The sequence below is a fragment of the Cydia fagiglandana genome, chromosome 15 (assembly GCF_963556715.1).
Source record: "Cydia fagiglandana chromosome 15, ilCydFagi1.1, whole genome shotgun sequence".
NCBI classification, from domain to species: domain Eukaryota; kingdom Metazoa; phylum Arthropoda; class Insecta; order Lepidoptera; family Tortricidae; genus Cydia; species Cydia fagiglandana.
In genome coordinates this window covers 14,765,038-14,789,107 of record NC_085946.1, presented here as the reverse complement: position 1 = coordinate 14,789,107, position 24,070 = coordinate 14,765,038, and the positions used below count along the sequence as shown (strand labels likewise).

At 40.2% G+C, this 24,070-nt stretch overlaps 1 long non-coding RNA gene and 1 pseudogene across 1 annotated transcript; one reads left to right on the top strand and one right to left on the bottom strand.

The window, feature by feature from the left end:
• Window positions 1–2,290: 2,290 nt before the first annotated feature.
• LOC134671397 (uncharacterized) overlaps window positions 2,291–24,070 on the bottom strand; it is a 46,645-nt pseudogene continuing 24,865 nt past the window's right edge.
• LOC134671395 (uncharacterized) lies at window positions 20,304–21,788 on the top strand. Its single transcript, XR_010099217.1, has 2 exons — window positions 20,304–20,793; window positions 21,578–21,788. It is a non-coding gene; the product is annotated as an uncharacterized LOC134671395 (long non-coding RNA).

Sequence of the window (24,070 nt, the reverse complement as noted above, 5' to 3'; positions counted from 1 at the left end):
AATGAGGAGTAATACTGCAACATTCTGCCGCCAGAGGCAGCACTAGCTCAAACCGTAAACCGTAGAGTAACTTAAATATACTATGCCTTAAACAGCTTTTGAAAAGTTTTCATAGATTATTTGTAACGAATAAAAGTGACATTAACATCTAGCCACCCAGAGACCTTTAATAAGGTCTCTTGTTCCATTCTAATTTGAACTTTATGTTGACAAAATAAAGTTTCATTTTGCTTGGCAAAGTTTGACGTATGGGCGGCTAGAGGTTAATGCATCAAGGCGTAGGGCATGCAGTACCGGTCCCGGTACCAAGAATTTCATTTCCCGGTTCTGGGCATGGCCGGAACCGGGATTCCCGGTTCTTCCCGGTTCTCTAGGCATCTTTTAATTACTTTTAAGAAATTGTTTCTGTAAGCGTAAAATCTTTATGAATTACTTATTTTCATATAAATAATTGCATAAGAATTAATAAATGACTTATTTTATTATAAACAAACACTTAATTGGCGTTCCAACCTATTTTACGAAATAAACCGGCACACATTGGCTCCGCCTGGGCCGAGCCACACGGCCGTAGCGTAGTCGATGCGCTCAGCACGATATGACGGCACGGCCTGCCTGCATGAATGCCTACTTTACTAGGTTAGATTAGGTTAGTTTGTCGGGTTATTTGGAGCCCCCGTTTCATAGCAACATTATTAAATGTTATATAATGTCCCGAGCTAAAGTACTAAAACATTACTACTATTGAAATGGGAATAAATTGTCATATGATGAGAACCGGGAATTACCGGTACCGGGTCTTCAGTACCGGTTCTTTTGACACCATAAAATTCCCGGGAATTCCCGGGAATATGAGAACCGGGAATTCCCGGGAGCATGCCCTATCAAGGCGGTTAGTTCACAGTTTGTGCTAGTGGTTCCCCCTATGCAGAGTTTTGCGTAAAATTACTTTAGACTCTGTTACTTGTCTACAGAATTTATACAAAGATATTTTAAACTTTTGATAGATAATCAGTAAGCGGTTTCTGAGGGCCTACCGCGAAGCACGTTCGTCGTGTTGCCTCCCTGTCACACTTACGTACGAATTTACAAGTGCGACAGAGAGGCAACACGTCGAACGTGGTTCGCGGTAGGCCCTCTGAAAACTCAGGCAATAATCTACTTTCGATGCCCCTCTAACTCAAACCTGCTAATTTTGATTCATTATCCTCATTTAAACCGCAAAGCGTTTGACCCAATGTAACATTTTGTAATTTTTAGTGTTCCGTGCAAAACATAATTCACGGAACACTTATTTTACATACCGGGTGTGGCCTGTAATATGAGCAAAAAATTAAACTGTAGGCTGTACTCCTCATACTGACCAACATTTGTTCAACGACTTTTAAAAATAACTTGTGGTTTCATTTTTAATACACTTTAAAGTTTATTCTAAGACGCAATGTATTGCGAATTTTGTTAAGGCGTGACAAGGGAGTCTAAGTACTTCATAATTTTTAAAAGTTATTGAAATAACGTGTCACCGTTTGAGGAGTACAATCTATGTTTTAATTATTTGCTCGTGTTACAGGCCACACCCGGTATGAACAGTATCTTTAAAACAACAAACTTTTCTAGAATATTTTAAACCTAAATTAAAGCTTCGAAAGCTTTGGACAGGATTAACAGACACATGTGTCTACCTGGTTTCCAATTTATTTTGAGCTTTTTAGTCGCATCATGTGTGTTATGTGAACAAACTTGAATTTGGCGCCTGTAAATGTAAGGAAAGTACACTTAAGTTTATTTTTCAGTACTTAACAAAACGCTGAAATAATTGTCTTTAATTTATAGCGCAGAATTCAACTCTAACGGCTGATACAAACGGACTGTCCGACTGCAATTTGTATGAGAACTGCACCCCAACTGCACTCCAATTGCAACGTTCCCACACAAGTTGCAGTCGGGTTGCAGTCCGTCTGTAGAGTCATCTGCAATAATATACACAACGAAAGCCGCAGAAATATCCGACACGATCTTATTTGTAGAGCCATAAGAGCGTGTCACATATTTTTGCGGCCTTCGAAGAGTAACATATTATTGCAGGTGACTGTACCGGCTATAATGAAAAAAAAAAACTTTCGATAAGATATTGCATTAGATCAAACAATTCTCGGTCAACTTAAAGGCCCCTATACACGTACAGGTACACAATGGCCCAGCGCCGGCCAGTCCAAGAGACACAGCCATGCGATAGAATAAGATAGCAATATCACTTGCTCCCTCTAACGCATAAATGCGTCCCCCAGACTGGCCCACGCTGGCAGTGTGTACAGGGGCCTTAGCCTCCATTCGCACGACAGCTTTTTCAACGCGCCTTAAAAAAGCGCTTGAATCTGTCCGCACTCTAAATTCGATTTAATGACCAAGGCTTAAAGTCGAAAATCCAACAACGCTTGATAAAAAGCGCCACCGCTGTCGTGTGAATACATATAGTATGAATTATCTCAGGTCATTTTTTCGCGTTCGGGTGCTAATCCGTTAAACAAAAGCCTTTGTTTCTCTTTAGAGCGGTCTACAGCACGTGCTAAAGCAACCATGTCGTTTAAAAAGCAACTATCCTGATAGTATTAAGGTTCAAATTCATATGATAGCTTGTTCAGAGAACAATCTAGGTGGTCTTGTTTTTGGAGATAAAAAAAACGTGTTATCTCCGAATGGGCTGTTTCATGAATCTGAACCATATAATTAGAACGGTAAATTTGCTTTTTAAACGGGCTTGTTCCCGTTACTTACGTCGGGGCTATTAGTAGTAAGCATTATAACCACTGCTTAAAGGAAACAATACCTTTTGTTTAACAGATTAGGGTCCGAGCCCGAAAAAATCACCTGAGATAATTCATACTATACAAGGTTATCCATTTGTGTCATTCAAACGATTTTTTAACGCGCGTTGAAAAAGCTGTCGTGCGAATGGCATCCTTAATTCAGGGTATCTCTAAAACCATGATACATAAAGAGTCGTGTGGCGGGGGCACATCGAACACGGGCGCTCCGTTGGCGTCGCAGTACTCCGCGTACGGGACTCGGCGCAGTGTGCGGAGGCCTAGGCTCTGGCAGATGCGTTGGGAGAAGGCCCCTGTTGCGTCCACTTTGAACAGCTGGAAAATGTTTTATATGAATACCTATTGCCTAATAACTTTGACATGTAATGACTATGACTATACAGTATGTTTGTTTAAGCTCTAACTTGTCAAATTTGACGTTTGCGCGATTCTGGAAGTACTTCTTGTACGATTTCCTCAGGATATGACTTAGAGATCCAATTCACATCTAATACATATCTTACGCTATCTAACATAAAAGTGACATTGGTTGCCCGAATTGCGCTGTAAAAGAGAACTAACTAGTTGATATCTAAACTATAACGTATCTAATAGAATAGATCTAGTACACGTGTCGTCTCTTGTGAATATCTTGAAGTTCCACGGAGCTAAACGATTGGCACGTTGGTTAGCACAGGATATGACAATAAATACCTTAAATCCATTATCCTTAGCAATCTCGATGCTCCGCCTCATCAATTCTTTGGCTAATCCTTGTCCCCTGGCCTGCTCAGACACGGAGACTATGCGGCACTCCAGGATTCTGTAAGAGAGGGAGCCACAAGTGCAAAAATCATAGAGAAATATAAGTACAGTCGCCATCAGATATATCGGAGAGGCCAAGGTGCTCACAAATATCTGAACACGCCTCTATTGTCAAGGCGTTAGAGTGCATGTTCAGATATTGTGAACACCTTGGCCGCTCCGATATATCTTATGGCGACTGTACAATCATACATTAATCATGATTGCTAATGACCATTTCGGTTCGGGTACGTCTTATGCCAAGTACCTTGTGTAGGTACACAAATTGGGTCAACAGAGGGCCTACCGCGAACCACGTTCGACGTGTTGCCTCCCTGTCACACTGACGTACGAATTTACAAGTGCGACAGAGAGGCAACACGTCGATCGTGGTTCGCGGTAGGCCGTCAGGTCAATCTAAAGGCCCGTCCGTCAAGGGACCGTCGCCAGCTGCGGCTCGCGTACGCCCGCGACGGTCGCCGACACGCCCCGGCGATCGCTATCGTGTCGCAGCGCGCACTCATCGATGTGTGCGTGTGTGTGTGTAGTAGACCACACATCGACGAGTGCGCGCTACGACATCAGCGATCGCCGCGGCGTATCGGCGACCGTCGACGACGTTGACGACGACCTATGATCGCCGATTCCTGTCGCGGGCGGTCGCTGGCGTGCTGTCGCTCGTCTGTAAGGGCACTAACTACTCTATCATCAATAATCGTTTTCATTGGCCTTGAGTATGAATACCTGTCGACTTGGAAGCTCTCGAAGAGGTTCAGCTCATGGCTCACATTATACAGGATTGTAAAGATCTTGTTGTATTTCTCGTCTGACGATTGCTGGATCATATCGATGGACTGCTCGATGTCCCCTGGTCATAAGATGCCGTTTAAAGCCACGCCTAAAACCTGAAAGGTGAGAAACATATGTCATTAAAGATTTTTGCATTGGTCATCTTTAGGTGTTTAAATAAAAGTAAACAAAATCCACCCTCAAATGGCTCCTTACGCTTGGTCCCTTAGTTGAGGGACTTGAGGGTAGATGAAAACATTGCATGATCAAATAATGTAGGTTAAAGTCAGGTCGTTCAGTGACTTTTGTTTTTGGTTGGTTAACCAATAAATCCTATAACTAGAGACACAGAGCCGCTCAAGTGCGGCATGAGGCTGCCCCCGCTGGCACAGCCCTACCGCCTTATTGAGGGGATCATCTGAGAAGGAACTCTTGGTTAAACCTACCGTGTCTCCATCTACAGCAGCCACCGACAGTCCATCAGCGATGGTAGCGACACACAGCCGCTCAAGCGCGGCATGAGGCTGCCCGCGCTGGCACAGCCCTACCGCCTTATCGAGGGGCTCATCTGCGAAGAAACCCTTGTTTAAACCTACCGTGTCTCCATCTACAGCAGCCACCGACAGTCCATCAGCGATGGTAGCGACACACAGCTGCTCAAGTGCGGCATGAGGCTGCCCGCGCTGGCACAGCCCTACCGCCTTATTGAGGGGCTCATCGGAGAAGAAACTCTTGGTTAAACCTACCGTGTCTCCATCTACAGCAGCCACCGACAACCCATCAGCGATGGTAGCGACACACAGCCGCTCAAGTGCGGCATGAGGCTGCCCCCGCTGGCACAGCCCTACCGCCTTATTGAGGGGCTCATTGGAGAAGAAACTCTTGGTTGAACCTACCGTGTCTCCATCTACAGCAGCCACCGACAGTCCATCAGCGATGGTAGCGACACACAGCTGCTCAAGTGCGGCATGAGGCTGCCCGCGCTGGCACAGCCCTATCGCCTTATCGAGGGGCTCATCTGCGAAGAAATTCTTGGTTAAACCTACCGTGTCTCCATCTACAGCAGCCACCGACAACCCATCAGCGATGGTGGCGACACACAGCCGCTCAAGTGCGGCATGAGGCTGCCCGCGCTGGCACAGCCCTACCGCCTTATCGAGGGGCTCATCTGCGAAGAAACTCTTGGTTAAACCTAACCGTGTCTCCATCTACAGCAGCCACCGACAGTCCATCAGCGATGGTAGCGACACACAGCCGCTCAAGCGCGGCATGAGGCTGCCCCCGCTGGCACAGCCCTACCGCCTTATCGAATGGCTCATCTGCGAAGAAACTCTTGTTTAAACCTAACCGTGTCTCCATCTACAGCAGCCACCGACAGTCCATCAGCGATGGTAGCGACACACAGCCGCTCAAGCGCGGCATGAGGCTGCCCGCGCTGGCACAGCCCTACCGCCTTATTGAGGGGCTCATCCGCGAAGAAACTCTCGCGCAGGTGCTTGAGCACGCCGTCGCGCATGTCCGGGGTTATTGTCACGAAGCGCGCCATCTCTGGAATTTCATTTGAACTGTTCTGAATTTGTAAAGAAGATAAACTGGAACGCTATGCTATATGAGTGGATTCAGTGGATGATAAAATTAATTTCTCTATTGACGTATTATATCGTCCGTACGGGCACTAAAATGGTATGTACCAGTCCAGCGGTGTCACTCACGAATTCAAGCCAATCGTGCAGCCGCAACTATATAGTTGCGACCAATCGCCTAAAGGAGCCCACTGATTATGAGTCCGCCGGCCGGTATTGGCCTGTCAGTTAGAACAAAATTTTGAAAGTTCCGAACAATACTGGCAGGCCGATACCGTCCGGCGGACTGTTAATCAGTGGGCCCCTTAATATACCTAGTCGTTTCGTTATTACTCTTCACATGGGTACGTTCCGTGTACAATTTTTATGCATGCCGCATGTTAACACGGCATATAAATTATCTGACGCGATTTACTACACTAGAGGGAGCGAGTGGAATGACAAAAGAATTGAAAAGGCTTACTTATAGTGTAAATCAGTTTAATTAAAAAACCGGCCAAGTGCGAGTCGGACTCGCGTTTCTAGGGTTCCGTACATAAGTCCGACTCACGCTTGACTGCACATTTCTAATAGGTTTTCCTGTCATCTATAGGTAAAGAACTATTTAGTGTATTTTTTTCAAACTTTTAGACCCAGTAGTTTCGGAGATAAAGGGGGGGGGGGGGGGGATGGTCATTTTTTGCCTATTTTCTTAAATAACTTCGAACCTATGTATTTTATAATTATAAAAAAAATGTCCATCTTTGGGTCACTAATTTACATATGTGTACCAAATTTCAACTTAATTGGCCCTGTAGTTTCCGAGAAAATAGGCTGTGACAGACGGACAGACAGACAGACGCACTAGTGATCCTATAAGGGTTCCGTTTTTTCCTTTTGAGATACGGAACCCTAAAAACATTGGATTTATATATCAGAATGATAAAAACTGAAGCTAAGTATGTAAGTTTTATATATTTTTTGTATTTCTGTAAGTAATAAACTGGCCTTGAACTGTCACACCAGAACTATAACCGGCTACCTATCCGGCCTTGACCGGTTATCCGTGTTTCGGAGAGCAGACTGGGCCGCTCGATACCGATCTGATTTAAAATTTAAACGACTTTCAAGTAGACCGATACGATAATAAAAAAAGAAAAACCGAAAATGTGTGACCTTGATTTCAGGGAAGTAAACCGGTAAATATTTAGTAAGAGAAATACCGGTCATTTACTAGTTTACTGGTAACCGGTATACAATTTATTACCGGTTTGTATTTTACCTTAAACCGCTTCTACCTATCAGTCCTTGACCGGTATATGTTTCGGAGGGGAGGCTGGGCCGCTCGATACCAATCTAATTGCTCTCAGCGGGACATTTATTTTCCTGCCGGGGTCACGTCGCTTATTTCACGTTAAAAACATTCAACTAAAGTCCAGAACGGCTACCGCGAAAACCGAAATTCGCAAATTGCGGGCATCTTTCTCTTTTACTCCAACGAAGGCGTAATTAGAGTGACAGAGAAAAATCCCCGCAATTTGCGAACTTCGATTTTCGCGGTTATAGCCCAGTACTAAAACCACAGTGTAAAAAGTAACAGTGGGACGACGCCTTTACTGGGCTATAACCGCGAAAATCGAAGTTCGCAAATTGCGGGGATTTTTCTCTGTCACTCTAATTACGCCTTCATTAGAGTAAAAGAGAAAGATCCCCGTAATTTGCGAATTTCGGTTTTTGCGGTAGCCGCTCTGTTTGCGTAAATTTCGCACAAGAACACAGTAGAGTTGTCACAGATTTTTACACACCAACACAAACATTTAAAAGAAGACACGCTAACCCTGTAAGTAGTACCGAGCTACTTACAGTGACGATGTATGCAGCTCGGGTGCGCGTAATTTGTTTGTCATCCCCATATACAGTGAGTAAATCTAATACGGGCGAATCTCTTAACGGTGGTTAGTATAGGACAAAGTAAAGGTAATTAGATAACATTTACTTAAAGTTGCAACAATAATTTTGTCCATACAAAATAATTCAGCCCGCAATGTAATGCAAACACACTCACGTTAAACGCTCGTTGACAGTTACTTTCAAAAACTCCTATTGCGTATGTAATGTCATTAACTGTCATGAGTGGGTAAATAATAAATAAGTATGATGTTTTTATCGGACGAAATTACTACCTAATTTAAAATCAAATTACATGAAAAGCAATCATTTATTTTAATAACGACCCATTGAAATTACAACTGAAATGTACTGAAGTTGCTGAAATACTTACCTAAAGAAAACAAACTAAAAAAGAAAACTAAAAAACACAATTTACAACAATACAAATTCTGAGAAACCTGAGTTTAGTTTTGCCCCCTCCACCCTTCCAGTTACGGGCAATCCTTCGCGAGCTCGCTGTATCGCATTTACAATTACTCGAGCGTTTCTTGGTACAACCCGATGAGGGAATCGCTCTCTGTACACAGCTAGCGCTCAATGACCATTTTGTAGTGTTTCACCGTAAATTAAAATCATGTCCATTAATTCAGGAGCAGTAAAAGTTGTTAAACGAGGCATTTTTGTAACATACGATTACTTTTGAATCGAACGACTGACATTGTCAAATCAGAGTTGAAATAAAATAAGAAACTTGCAATTCCACCAAAGAGTTTGCCACGTTTTCACACAATGTACCAACCAAGTTGTGTGGTGTTTAGACGGTTTAGTTAATTCTCGAAATAATTTTGGTAATAACTGTACAACTATTAGGCGGGCCGTATGCTTATTTTCCGCCATCCTGGTATAAAAAAACAGGCAAATTAAATACGAAATGAATACACAATAATCACTTATGAGATACTGATATTAGATGAATTTTCAAAAAGGGTATGCTATCAAAGGTGCTTGTCTATTGCTCAGATTAGAAATAATCACGTCAAGTGCTGTCATCGTGACTGATTAAAATGAAGTCAGTTTCTTGTTGATAAACATGATAAATAAATAAGATTTAATATCTTTTAACACGCCTAGTAGTACTTTTATCTACCAAAATAACTACAAAACATTAAAAGCAGTGTAATGCTAACATGTATTGTGAATGTTCCTCTAGATAGGTAAGTTTGTAAATGCTATTGTTGTATTGCTAATGAACATTTGACATGTCGGTACCGCAACCATGTTTACAGTACATTGCTGCTGAGAAATTTTAAAAAAATTAATTATGGGGTCGTAATGAACTGCAACTCAAAAAAACCTTTTACTTCATGATTACACTAATGAATACTATGTCCGATTTAATTTATCGCCCGTATTAGATTTACTCACTGTATTAGAATATAACTTAACGCGTCATTCAGTAAGGATCAAACGATGGCCAATGATAGAGGACAGTAGGTAGGTCTATACACCTTCCTTCCCTATGAAAAGGTAGATTGATTTCTCAGCATTAACATACATAGATTAAACAATGCGCCACCCTGGAATTCTTTTCCAAATAGCGAAGAGATACTCAAATCTTTATAATTCGCTTTCAAAAGTATTGTACAGCATGTATATTCACCAAAATTAACGGTTTTATTTATACCCTGTATGTGTGTTATCTCAAACCGTATAGACAATACATACGGTTGATTGATCCGGTCCCCGGTCGACCTTGGCCGGATAATCCGGGTATTCGGGAGGCCGGGCTGATACGAGTATTCCAATCTCTAGCCGAGCGGAGGCGAATGGAGCTTTCAGTCAAAAGGTATGGCGCAACCTTCAAAAAATCTCCACTTAACTTTTAGATTTAAATCTTCTAAATATGGCCAACATGTTTAAAATTATTTTTTTACGTTATTAGTTACTACGGACGTCTTTGGGTCCCCAATTTACATTAGTGTACCAAATTTCAACTCAACCGGTTCAGTAGTTTCGAAGCAAATTGTCTGTTACAGATAGACAGATAGGTACACGGGTGATCCGTTTTTTCCTTTTGAGGTACCGTAAAAGAAGACTTCTTTGATCCAATATATTCGGTCTAAATATAAGAAATTATGAACAGATTATGACCAGCGCAACGTACCAATACGGACGGAACTCCTAAAAAAATAATTTTGTCAAAAATTCGCAAATGGAGATTTAGAAGAACAGGGTTGGGTGAGTAAAATATACTAAATAAGTTATCGACACGTGCTGATTATATTTTGCTGACCGCCATAGGAGAATTACACTGGTTCCATAAGCATTCCAGCTCGGGAGGCAAAGGCAACAAGATGGCTGCCGCGGCCAAATTGCTTCCAAAGGGAATTTTTATTGAGCCCTTCGTGAATTCTCGCTTGATAGACGCCAGGGACATTTTAGATTATCGTTATTGTCTTTTTGATTTACATTACCTACATGCTATATCACTATATGCAGCATTTTTTTGTTCGAGGTTCATGTAACTTGTAAATAAAGGAGAGGGAAGCGGTTATATCCTCGCGTATGGTCCATGGCATCAAAAGGGACACTTATATTAATACGTAAGCGGCCTTTGAAAACCTTATTTATGATATTGGGCTATAAGCAAACGAGCAGACGAGTCGCCTGATGATAAGCAATAACCGTCGCTTATGGACACCTGCAACAGCTGCAAGACCAGAGAAATTGCAATTGCTTCCACGCTTCAGGATGGCTCACGCTAGACCGGGCCGGGGCCGGGCCGGAACTACCGGCGCTTCTATGGAAAGTGCCACGTGATCACCGTTCAGCCGTCATAGAAAGCCATAGAACGTTTCGGCCCGGTCTAGCGTAAGTCATCCTTACTTACTAATAGCACTTCCAACACAGTAATAATTATATAAGTTCCTCTCTCCTTATTTTTTGCTCCGCCCAACAGGGTACATAATGCGATCTGTAATTATAATATGTATATACCACCTCTGTAACAATTATGTGCAATAAATGTATTGAGTATTGAACACTACACATCTACGACAAGAGGACTGTAGATACGTTTCTCTGAATTTCTAACTACTTCCGAGTAGACTAGGGAGTTCCGACCATCTCAATCAAGCGAAAAACAGACTACCTACCTTTAACAGACTCCGTATAAGAAATTATGTAGGTTCAACAAATTTAAATGATTGATCAAAAGCTGCCATTTATCTAAAATCGCATGCGATTTGTTGCAAGGTTTGTAGAGGTATTTACTACACACTCTCAAAGACAAGTTTTACTATGCTATGTTTTATTATACACCAACTGGGCTAAATTACACGCCAATTCGAACGTGCACTGACATTAGAATGTTATTCATTAATCGTGCATTTCGCTCGTACTTGTCCGTACATGTATTATCGCGAGCGAGACGCACAATAACATAACTGACATAATTCAGATATTGTTTTTATGTCAGTGTACGTTTGAATGAGCCTGACTGTCAATATTAATCAATTAGGTACGGTTTATACAGTATATAAATTAACGAAAAACATTTACTCAAGGCCGTTAATGAATGGGTCACACTGAGCAGCTTTTACTATGGTACCGAAATCGCGAAAAAAAATTGACTCTCCCATAGAAAATTTCAATGCTAAACCAACAAAATGTATGAAACAACCAAATTTTTTTCGCGATTTGGCGGTCGGTGCCATATATAGTAAAAGTTGCTCAGTGTGAACCTACACATTAACGGGTTTGAGTACATTATTTTCGTTAGTTTACATACTGAGCGGCTACCGCGAAAACCGTAATTCGCAAATTGCGGGGATCTTTCTCTTTTACTCCAACGAAGGCGTAATTAGAGTGTCAGAGAAAAATCCCCGCAATTTGCGAACTTCGATTTTCGCGGTTATAGCCCAGTATACTGAGGGGCTACCGCGAACCACGTTCGAAGTCTTGCCTCTATGTCGCACTTGTAAATTCGTACGTAAGTGTGACAAGGAGGCAACACGTCGAACGTGGTTCGCGGTAGGCACTCTGTTGTGAAAGTGGTCTGTGAGGACTGTGAGCCAAGATCAAAGAGGGCGGACGAAGGCTCAGTTGCCAACTCAATTAGTGGAGTCTTGAGTTCCAACATGTCGTGAACAAGTTGGGGAATAATTCAATTTTGCCCTTCGAGCCAAACACAACATGATGAAGTATTACGGTACGGAGAAATAGACGTACGGTAGAGTCAGTTAGAGGTAGAGAATGTCAACAAAATTAAGTAATACATTACTAGCAAGAGAAACAGATATACCGGTTACCAGTATAATTTGACACTTACCTAACGGTTTAACCGGTTAAACCTGGAGTTGTCATGGTAACCAGTACAATATGACACTAGGTTAAAGGTTTAACCGCTTAACCCCGGGTTAGTGGGATGGCGCAAGTGGGCCTAAGTGTCAAATTGTACTGGTAACCATGGTAACTCCAGGTTTAACCGGTTAACCTCGGATTAGTGGGATGGTGCAAGTAGTGGCCCTAAGTTTAACCTGTGTCTGTCTGTGGCTGATAATCCCGAATAGATGAACCGATTTGAGTGCGTTTTTATTTTTAAATACGTTTCTGTTTCTACTCACAAAAAAGTTATATCAGTTTCTTATTACAGTATTATTTGGTGTTATCAGTGTGAATATTGGAACGGAAACAATAAGTATTAATAAAATTCACAGCGTTTTTTTACCTTATTTACAGTAAAAGGTGCTGCCTTTCTTCGCTTTTACCGGCCTTGATCTAATAACATTTTCGTTTCTACCCATTTTTTCACACGACCTTCAACCTTATTACGTAAATATTTACGCTTTTTCCTTAATATTTTCTTCAAAAGTTTTATTATACCAACGACATTTCCTTGCCTTTTCTAGTTATAGCTACTTACTATGCATGTATGGTAAGTTTTCAAGGCAGTTCGTTTTTCAAAAACCGGTTAAGTGCGAGTCGGACTTGTATTCCAACGGTTCCGTACATTACCCAATTTTTAACAATGTATTTTATTATGTGGAACGTCTTTAAAAAACCCGTAGGGGTCAGATCAAAAACTAAGTAATTAAGTCCGACTCGCGCTTGACTACACATTTCTAATAGGTTTCCCTATCATCTGTAGGTAAAAAACAATTTTGTTATTTTTTACAATCTGTAGGTAAAGAACAATATTGTTGCCTCTCTGTCGCGCGTGTAAATTCGTACGTAAGTGTGACAGGGAGGCAGCACGTCCAACGTGGTTCGCGGTAGGCCCTCAGTAATTTCGGAGATAAAGGGGGGAATGGTCGGACAGACAGACAGACAGACGCACGAGTGATCCTACATATAAGGGTTCCGTTTTTTCCTTTTAAGGTACGGAACTCAACAAACACCCTGTATAACATGAACATTAAAAGTTTCAGAAAAGTTTCCATTAAAGTGTATAATGCAGAGCATAATATAAAGCCGTCCATTCATCACAATGAATAACTGAAGCAAATCAATACTTCATCGGCCAAACTTTACCCGGGTTTAATGAAAAGAAAATGCTTTCAGCGGATTGGATTTACGAAGAAACTCCCATGGCATTGAGCCGATGACCGGAAAAGTTAAGGTACGATTCGGATTTAGACAGCACCGGCATTATTGCTGCTGTATTTCAGGGGTTATCCGCAAATGATCTAGAACGCAAAATGACTAGTGTGTTGTTTGCCTAAATCGCAATTAGTCGGGGCTCCGTCGAAATCGCTATAAAGTTAAGATAAAACGGAAAAAATAATTCGGGCATTTTGCGTTCTAGACCGTTTGCGATGTAGACTAATTGCGATTTAGGCAAAACAACACACTAGTCATTTTGCGTTCTAGACCATCTGCGGATAACCCTATTTCAGCGTGGCATTACTGCAAATGTCAAAAATCTGGGCAGCAACATCGGCTTTGACATTTAGGGCAGTAATGCAGTCGGTTAGTAGGTAGGTACAGTCAACTGTAAAAATATGGCTGTAGCCCTAACAATCTAGTGAATTCCTTAAACCGTTTTTTTTCTACTACCGGAGGATTCATTTCTCCCACCTACCCTAATTAGAGTAATAATTAGAGATGCCCCGAATAGTGAATTTGGCCGAATACCGAATATTCGGCCCCTCTCTCGGCCGAATACCGAATATTCGGCATGACATGCGAACATTATGAGTCACAATTATAATGAAAACTGTTCGTCAACAAAACACAACGTTTGCTAAGATTTATATTTTTATGTTGAACAGAATTAATAAATGTAGTTCAGTGTCAATCAAATCAGATCCATGATAATATTTTGTAATCAACAAATGCTCAAAAATGTGCCTTCGTATTTAGCTACTTTCTAAGAATACATTTTAAATATTAAATATACCTAAATATACCTAGGCAAAACAACACACTAGTCATTTTGCGTTCTAGACCATCTGCGGATAACCCTATTTCAGCTTGGCATTACTGCAAATGTCAAAAATCCGGGCAGCAACATCGACTTTGACATTTACGGCAGTAATGCAGTCGGTTAGTAGGTAGGTACAAGTCAACTGTAAAAATATGGCTGTAGCCCTAACAATCTAGTGAATTCCTTAAACCGTTTTTTTTCTACTACCGGAGGATTCATTTCTCCCACCTACCCTAATTAGAGTAATAATTAGAGATGCCCCGAATAGTGAATTTGGCCGAATACCGAATATTCGGCCCCTCTCTCGGCCGAATACCGAATATTCGGCATGACATGCGAACATTATGAGTCACAATTATAATGAAAACTGTTCGTCAACAAAACACAACGTTTGCTAAGATTTATATTTTTATGTTAAACAGAATTAATAAATGTAGTTCAGTGTCAATCAAATCAGATCCATGATAATATTTTGTAATCAACAAATGCTCAAAAATGTGCCTTCGTATTTAGCTACTTTCTAAGAATACATTTTAAATATTAAATATACCTAGTTTTTGGTAATTTTTTTGTGTAATTTTTCTTTTTAGGTAGGTGCCACAGATATTCGGTATTCGGCCGAATAGTGGGCAATATTCGGCCGAATACCGAATATTAGGCAAAGTGGCCGAATAGGCCGAATACCGAATAGTTGCCGAATATTCGTGGCATCTCTAGTAATAATGGTGGAGAATTAATTAATTTGAGCGGGTCGTCGTCAAAAGAACGCTGGAACAATGAGTGGCTTGAGCTTCCCTTTCTGACATCAAGTCACGAAGATTGCTTTTGATGATAAAGAGGCCAATTCAAACGTACATTTTGATATCAAAATGACATCACAATGTTGAGATAAATTTTTTAACGATTAAACATTTCTCTATCTCGAACCCACCTAATCAAACATTATAAAAAAAATATCAGACATTATTCAATTCAGACAAGTGTCTTGTAAAACTTCAACTTATCTCTACTGCCGTATCCGAACTTCAAGATATTTACAAGAGACGACACGTACTAGATCCATCCTAGATACGTTATAGTTTAGATATCAACTAGTTCTCTTTTGCAGCGCAATTCGGGCAACCAATGTCACTTTTACGTTAGATAGCGTAAGATATCTATTAGATGTGAATTGGATCTCTAAGTCATATCCTGAGGAAATCGTTCAAGATTATCTCCAGAATCGCGCAAATGTCAAATTTGACAGCTTAGATCTTAAACATATCGTATCGTTTCTTGGTGATGTCTAAAAGATATCTAATAGATGTCTATCAGTGGCGGATTTGCAGTCTTTGCCGCCCTAGGCCCCAGGCCTTGTAGCCGCCCCTTTCTCAGCATCACCCATCATATTGACTACATTTAGGTCAGGCAACGAAAAAGTATAGAGGGAAATGCTTGGGACACATTTTTAACTTAGTAACTTTATTTGGACTCTTTAGGAGGTAAACATATCAAAAGTCCCCTTGAGCGGGGGTAGGGGAGTTTGGTTTGAAGGTCACATTTTTCGGTTTTTCGCTTATTATATCTCAGAAACTACACGTCCTTGTGATATGATCATGGGAACATAAGTTTTGCGAAAAAAATAAGCAAATACTTACCTATTAATTTTATATGACAGTTTTACCAATACTTTTAATGTATGTACCTACAAAAACATTCAAAAAATCTAAAAAAGAAACAAGAAAAACATTTTTTTGTTATACCTATGAACACTCATATAATTTTTTCCTTCTTTTGGCCTCTAGCAAATTCCAGAGAAGTTTAAAGGACAAATTAGTAGGTATTTAGACCCAGTATTTTCGGAGATAAGGGGGGGAGGGGAATGGTAATTTTTTGCCTATTTTCTTGAATAACTGCTAAACTATTTATCCTAAAATTATGAAAAAATATATATTTGAGATTCTTACAATGAGCTCTTTGATTTGATATGTAACACGATATAGTTTGAAAAACTTTAATTTTTAATTTTTTCGTTTACCCCCCAAAAATGGCCTCCATATTTAAAATTCATTTATTTACGTTACACGTCCATCTTTAGGACACAAACATACATATGTGTGCCAAAGGAGAATGGGCAATTTGTCCCATGGATGTATACTATTGAGACATATCTCGTTTGAAAGGGCTTACACATAGCATTAATTTATTGTATGACACCAACTTTGGATAACGTGCAGGGACTGAGCTATTTAAAAAAAAGGGTGACGCATACAAACCGGATTTTTACAGTATTCTTGTACAGTAGCTAGTTGTTAGGTATTTTATATGAAAGTCCATGAGAAATAGTACACTTCTGTATACCAATACCTACGTTTAAGTACGTAAAGGGCATGAATTAATTGATAAAACATATGCTTGAATTAAGAAAAACTGTAATTAAGTACTTAAGCTTGCTTGTATACACAAGCCATATATAAGAATTAAAAGGCATTTTTATAAGGTATTTTTAGAAAAGTAGACTTATGCTTAAATGCTTGCAGGGGCGGAGATAAAACTAGTTTATTAATTAATTAGTTGTTTTAAATGCCGCTTTGATTGTTCTACCTGACACTAGATGGAGCTTTTGTGGCAGAATGAGCATTTTTACTATTGTTATTCATAAATGATACATATCTTATTTGGAAGGTGTTTACTTTAGCATTAATTTCTTATATGACACCATAGGCCGAAAGTAACCAGGGAAGATACTATTAATTATTTTGATCATGCACTGCGGCGTAAGTTGGAACTAAAAAATGTCACTCATCTAGGGCTCCTTTTCTAACTATTTACATCACTTCGCATGCCTGAAATATAAAGTTATTGCATTTAGGAAATAATTAATGATATTATTCTTATATTTTCGTATATAATCAAGTTGCACTAAACAACTTAAGTATGTATTTTCAAATCCTCTCTAGTACTGACATCTTGCGTGCAATAGAAGAACCAAATAAGCGGCAAATGCTGGATCCACATAGCCGCATTTAAACGCTCAAAAATATCACTGAGACATAAGAATTCATGACATCACAAGTTTGTTTAAACCTGAACGTTGACAATAAAACGAGAGGTCACCATGAACATCGTAAGTTTCATATATCTGTCTCATTTTGTTGCACTTACATATTCGAGTGATAAAGCAAGATAAACGAGACATAAGTTTCGAAGTTTGCGGTGGGGATATAACCCTGGAGGTCAGGATAGGCTATAGTTAGAACCTAAAGTCGCAGTTTTGTCCCAACTTTGCAGTTGGCGTGCAGTCGGTGTGCAGTTTCCATACAGATGGTAGTCGGTTTGCAGTAGGTACTTGCAGTCCGCCTATATCGGCCCTATGAGAGAGATACCGTCGCGAGTCGAAGGCGTTTCTTTCGTTTGCCTTAACGGATTCACTGCCACCCTCTTTTTCTGGACATTCACCAGGTTCACCAGGTGCCGCACTTTGCTGTCACTATATATTATGAACGCGTCTGGGCGTCAAAGGTACAGGGTGAAAGCCACGGTGACGCATATATGCGTCGGTGGCAGTGAATGCGTTAAAAAGCACGATAAAAAGGTAGCTGTATGACATAAATAATATAAGTCGGTATATATAATGTATATTATCAAATAAAACCTTTCAAAACTTTAAGTATAAATGTATTTATTTCATGCAAACTAAGAAATATTTCACGACATACATTTTCTTGACGCATATTAGCAGGACGAGTCAACCATACAAGCATTGGGAATAAGTGTGAATAAGTACATCAAGATTTGGGAATGGCTAGTGCGCAAAGCTCGGATCATTTGCGAAAGGTTCGCTAAGGGCGTCCTAGTCGGTGCCATCGTAAGTAGATAAAATCCGTCGCATTCAAACATTCCATTTCTGACCGCAGCTGCACTACTGCTCCGATACTACTGCAGCGACCCGAACACATTGGTGTTATTGTCAATTTCCATAGTAAAATGTATGACGTTACCGACTGCACGTAGTATGGTGATTTTAACGCACTTCTGACCGCAGCTGCACTACTGCTCCGACACGTCGGTGTAATTGTCAATTTCCATAGTAAAATTAATGACGAGACCGACTGCACGAAGCATGCGTATTATATTGCACGCTGCAGTGCAACGATCGTAGACCGCACGTCAAATCTGTCAAGGAACTGAAATGTCTTTGGTCACAGATATTAGTAGTTCCAAGCAAAGAGGATATATAACCACTACGTTCTAAGGAGTTTATTACACCCAAGATGTTTGGAAAGAAATAGCATAGTTTATCTCTGTCTATTTGTGTTACGATACTACATAGTTGCTAGAGTCAGACTAAGAAAAATCTGCAGCGGATTTGATAGCCTACGCAGTGCAAGTATTATTTCAAACGTCAAACTTCTATGAAATTATGACGTACAGTCATCACCAATAGTATCTTACACAACGCTCTTATTGCGCTCCAAATAAGAACGTGTCACATATTTTTGCGGTCCTAGTTGTGTAAGATACTATTGCTGATGACTGTACCTATACACAACACACACAACATTAACACTGCGAGGGCTATCAAAATCGCTGCAGATTTTTCGTGGCTTAACTCTTATGTTATTTTAAACGTCAAGCTTCTATGAAATTATAACGTATTACGTACGTACCTTTACTGCGTGGGCTATCAAATCCGCTGCAGACTTGTCTCGGTCCTACTCTACTACGCAACCATAGTAGATTACATTTTTGTATCGGCTACTATGGTCGCACACTGTGCGATTAAAGAGGAATTTCCTTCCGTGCGCGGATGCTGCGGCTATGGAATGAGCTCCCTATCGAGGTTTTCCCGAGGGTCTAAAGAGTATGGGGTTCTTTAAAAAAAAGGGTACCTACAAGTTTCTTAAAGGGTCGGCAACGCTAATATAAATACCTCTGGAGTTGCAGGCCATAAGCAAGGTGACTTACAATCAGGCGGGCCGTATACTTGTTTGCCATCGACCGAAAAAATCTTTCAGTCATACTCGTATGAGGATCAATTTCTGAATATTCAGGTGGAATTACTGCAATGTTCTGTCGCCAGAGTGCAGTACTAGCGCCTATAGTAAATCAAAAAGTACCGTAAACATACTGTGCCTTAAACTGCTTTTTGATAAGTTTTCACAGATAATAAAATACTCAGAGTAATAGCAACCGACTCTTCTCTTTCCGCACAGACTCTACATATAATGTTTATTCTGCCATGGAGTGCTCCAGAACCATAATGCAATAAAATCAATGAAGCTAGCGTACCTAGTGATATAGATCTTTTTAAACTAGTCTAGAATTTGCCCTCTATCCAGTACGATCCACTATCTCGAACCAACAGTGTGTTGAATCGCACGCTGAAGTTCACTGTGATCCACCATTTGGCTCGGTGGATCCTGTGATCCATCCACCATATGCTCCACCAGTGGATCGAACAGAATTCAGGGAGTTTGGTAAAATTCACCACTGATTTCAGCGGAACTTGTCATATATAATAATTTAGATATATGGTAGTATAGGCTCCACTGGAACCTTACCTTACCTTATACTTTTTTGTTCTATAATATAAGTGTGTAAACGCACACCATGCCGAAAATACGCTACCAAAGAGGCGAAACAAGACAAACGGTTTTCAATGGCATATTAGGCTCAGAAAATGTGTATGAATATCGCCATTAGTTATTATATCTAAATTAGATTCCATTGAAGCCTATACTAAATATATAAATTATATGACAGGTTCCGCTGAAATCAGTGGTGGATCTTACCAAATTAACTCCCTGAATTCAGCTCGATCCACTGGTGGAGCATAATTATTGAGAGATGCAAGTACTTATCACAGGACCCACCGAGCCAAATGGTTGATTACAGTGAACTTCAGCGTGCTATTCAATCACACAATACAATACACGAATCTGCCATAAAAAGAATCTGCCGTAAACAGAATCTGGCGTTACCAAAATCGGTCCTTAACCGAATAAAGGGATTCCTATCGAACAGGCGGAGTCGACGCGCGTTTCACATTTAACCCTTTACCAGGCCAAGGGAAATATTCCACCCACATCTTATATCGGTTACCGTAGTCAGGTTTTAACTCCAAACCACCTACAAAATATTTTGTCAATCCCTGAAAATATTATTTTATGATCTTCATTCACAACACGCTTCTAAATTGCGTAATATATCTTTGGCAGCCATTTCAATTCACTTGAACGCTAATTTCAGCAAACTACGGAGAAATTCGAACACTTTCCATAATTTCTATGAAACAGAAGTACATAGATCGAACAATTTTTTGATATTTTGTAGATTTTGAGTGTTGAAAGCAAATGTAATCGTAAACATTGCTAAATATTCATGCATTATTGTGTATGACCAGAATTAGGATGTGGGTTGACATTATCCCATGGCCTTATTAGAGTTTAACTGTGTGGGAGCTATTTTTCCCATGGCCCGGTAAATTGTCTTGTCATGTCATAAAAACTCACGTAAGTAATAAAACAGTTTTTGTGTTCAACCTAGAGCGAATTCATGTACCTAGCTATAAAATCTCCTTTTAAAGGCTTTCCCTGAAGAATTTCTTCTTGTAGATAGTATCATAAAATTGAATAATTGTGTTGCTTTTAACCAAAAAGTAATGAGGTAAGTATTTATCCCATTGCCTGTCTAGGTGTGAGACTGTGTTACATATATACAGGCTGATCAATCCAAATGGGTCAAGATTGAAAAAACGTTTGAATGCCCTTATTATTAAATCGAAGCTATGGTTCCTAAGACATACCCGACAAATGTCGACCGTACCGTCCCTCAGGATATATTATCGGTAGTTATTTTATTATACTTACAAAAAATAAATACGTACCGAGAATGCCCTTAAACGAATTAGGTACCTACTCGTATTTTTGATACAGCCTGTATACTTAAAAATAAATAACAAAAACCAAAGAGCCCCAAAATCTAATCGGGTCATGGGAAGAATAGTTCCCACACAGGCAAATTCTAGCCAGGCAATGGGATAGAGTCATCCCACATCCTAATTCTGGTCATATCACAAGGACGCAGGAGTATTTAGCAAAATATATGATTATATTACCTTACAATCATTAAAATCATGAAAATAACAAAAAATGGTTCTATACAGTATCTGCTTGTGTTTTTCTTAAATTCAGTAAAGTGTTCGAATTTGTAAACAAACCACTAACATCACTGGTCAAGTGGATTTAAATGGCTGCTAAAGATATATTATTGGATTTTGAAGCGTGCCATGAATGAAGATCATAAAATAATGTTTTCAGTGATTGATATAATGGTTCGTAGGAGATTTGGAGTTAAACCTTGACTATTATAACCGATATAAGATGTGGGTGGAATATATCCCTTGGCCTGATCAAGAATATAATAAGACAAAATCTAGTATGACAGTTCATTACTTAGACAGGCGATGGGATAACCGTAACCCACATTTTTATTTCTGGTTTAGAGGAAGATCTCCGACTTTCATAAATACATTTTTTACAAGGCGTTCAATACGGTTGCAACAGCATATAAAGTACGTATTAAGACACGCTGGTTCTTCGGGGCCTGGTAAAGGGTTAAACTGCCGTAAACCGGTCGAGTCTTCGCGGACGCGGACGGCTCCGGACGAACTCCATCGCGTCTGCCATACATGATTACTATTGTATAGGCACATTGAAGATGAGCTCCGCCGCGACCCGACCACTACTGTCGGTGGGAATCGTATATTAACCCTTTACCGGGCCCCTAAGAACTAGCGTGTCTTCATACCGTATTGTAAACCTTTAATAGAAATCAGATTTCTCGTCCCTTAAATGAGCTATGCTCAAACTACGGTCCACCCACCAACCAGGCGGTCTAGCATGAGTTGCTTTCTCGCGCGCGAGTCTATACCTGAAGTCGCATTAGATGTATGTTTTTAAAAAACACATGCATTTTACTTTCCTCATGCATGGAATGCAAAGTAGAGTGTTTAACTCGAACTATTGGCGCTTTCATGTTCGAGCGCCAAACTACCTCGGCAGGAATGAGCATCGTTCATCCCTTGGTTAACAATCTACTATAGTTACAGTGGTCTGGTTAAGATTATAGATTATAGGTATAATGTATATAGGTTAAGTAACTTTTATTATATTGTGTTTTCTGTGTTCCCTGTTATGGCAATAAATACAACTTCTATATATCTAAAGATCTTCATGAACGATCGTGTGTAACACATTATGTCCTTAATTGCATAATGCACCGACTGTACTATAAATATTCTGTGGTTAAATAAAATATTATTTGTAAATAATTTCTGCTTAATATATTTATGTTCACTTGCTTGTTCCCAAATCATCTGGAAGTAAAATATGTCGATATTAGAATCTTCTCCTAATGAAGTTTTAGGGTTGTAAAAGAAATACAATTGGTAAATTATTTCGATTACTATTATAGAAGGTACTTACTACAGATTTCATAGGTCCAACCTGACCTGACGTTAGCGAGCGCAGCGTCGTTCCATTTTTATCGTCTGTCACTAAGGTTTACAGAAGTACACTGAAGGTACACTATAACTACATACTTGTAGTGCGGTATAATCCAAGATTTCACAGGTCCACCCGCCATCCAGACGTCAGAATGGCGGGTGGACCTTTTTTGTTAATATCTCGTTTCCGGGAGAAGTACACTGAATTATATTAAAAGTACACTAAAGCACAGGGCGGACACGCCATACATCGAAAATCATTTGCGTTTATATGTGTGCACGGCACGTCTGTACACGCGTCATTGTGTGAGTAAGTGGCTTAGGGCTGACTCGTGCGGCGCGCGGGGAAGGCGAAGCCGAGGTTTGCCGAGGCCGGCCGAAGGACACGACGAGCGGCCCGCTGCGTTGCATAATTCTACCGAAATACGTAAAAAAACAAAATAAAGGTTTATGTTTTATTTCGCTGTCAGTTTATAGTCCTGCACGTACTTTGACTTTCAACACGCCATTATTAAATGTACCTTATTATTGATGCCTATTGATTATTTTATATAACATACATAATTAATTCTTAAATTCTTAAAATTAAATTAAAAATCAAACGCTAATGTCCCGCGACCAACAAGTTCTTTTTTGTGAAAGGAGTGTTAAACTAAAAATAAAACATTTACGAGGAATATCTGTGTAGAAGGTCTAGTTACCTTAGGTACTTTAAATATTAAATGTTGGCTTAACATTCACAAATTCAACGAACGGGTTTTAATTCATATGATATTATTATTTTTACGCAAAAGTATAGCCTTATTTACTGATACATATTTCGTCTCTTTGGAAAACCATATTATTATTCATTTCTACAATAAGTAGGTGCCCGTACATCGCACAATACACCGGCATTTTGAACGTTGCTTCATCGCGTCGCGGCGTCGCTAGCCGAACTGAGCGTATGTCAGGAGTCCGTCAGAACTCAGTCGCGGGGCGAGGTAATCCGAGTCGGGGCGGGGCGGTGCGTGTCCGTTCTGTATGATAATACTATTTCTTATTCTGTGACTAAAGTACACCGAAGGTACAATATGTTTATAAATATTTCGTTCAAATTCGCTGAGGTGTCACCAGATACCTCGGGTGAAGTGCCGCAACGTTGCCGGACTTAGTTCGAAATGTCGGGCGACATTGCGCGACTTGCATTATAATGTCGCCCGACAAATGTCGGTTATGTCGGGCAACGACGCGGCATTTCACCCGACGTGTTGCTGGTGACAGATGTCCTGCTGGGGCTACTGTCCCGTCTATTGCTGGCTTAGCA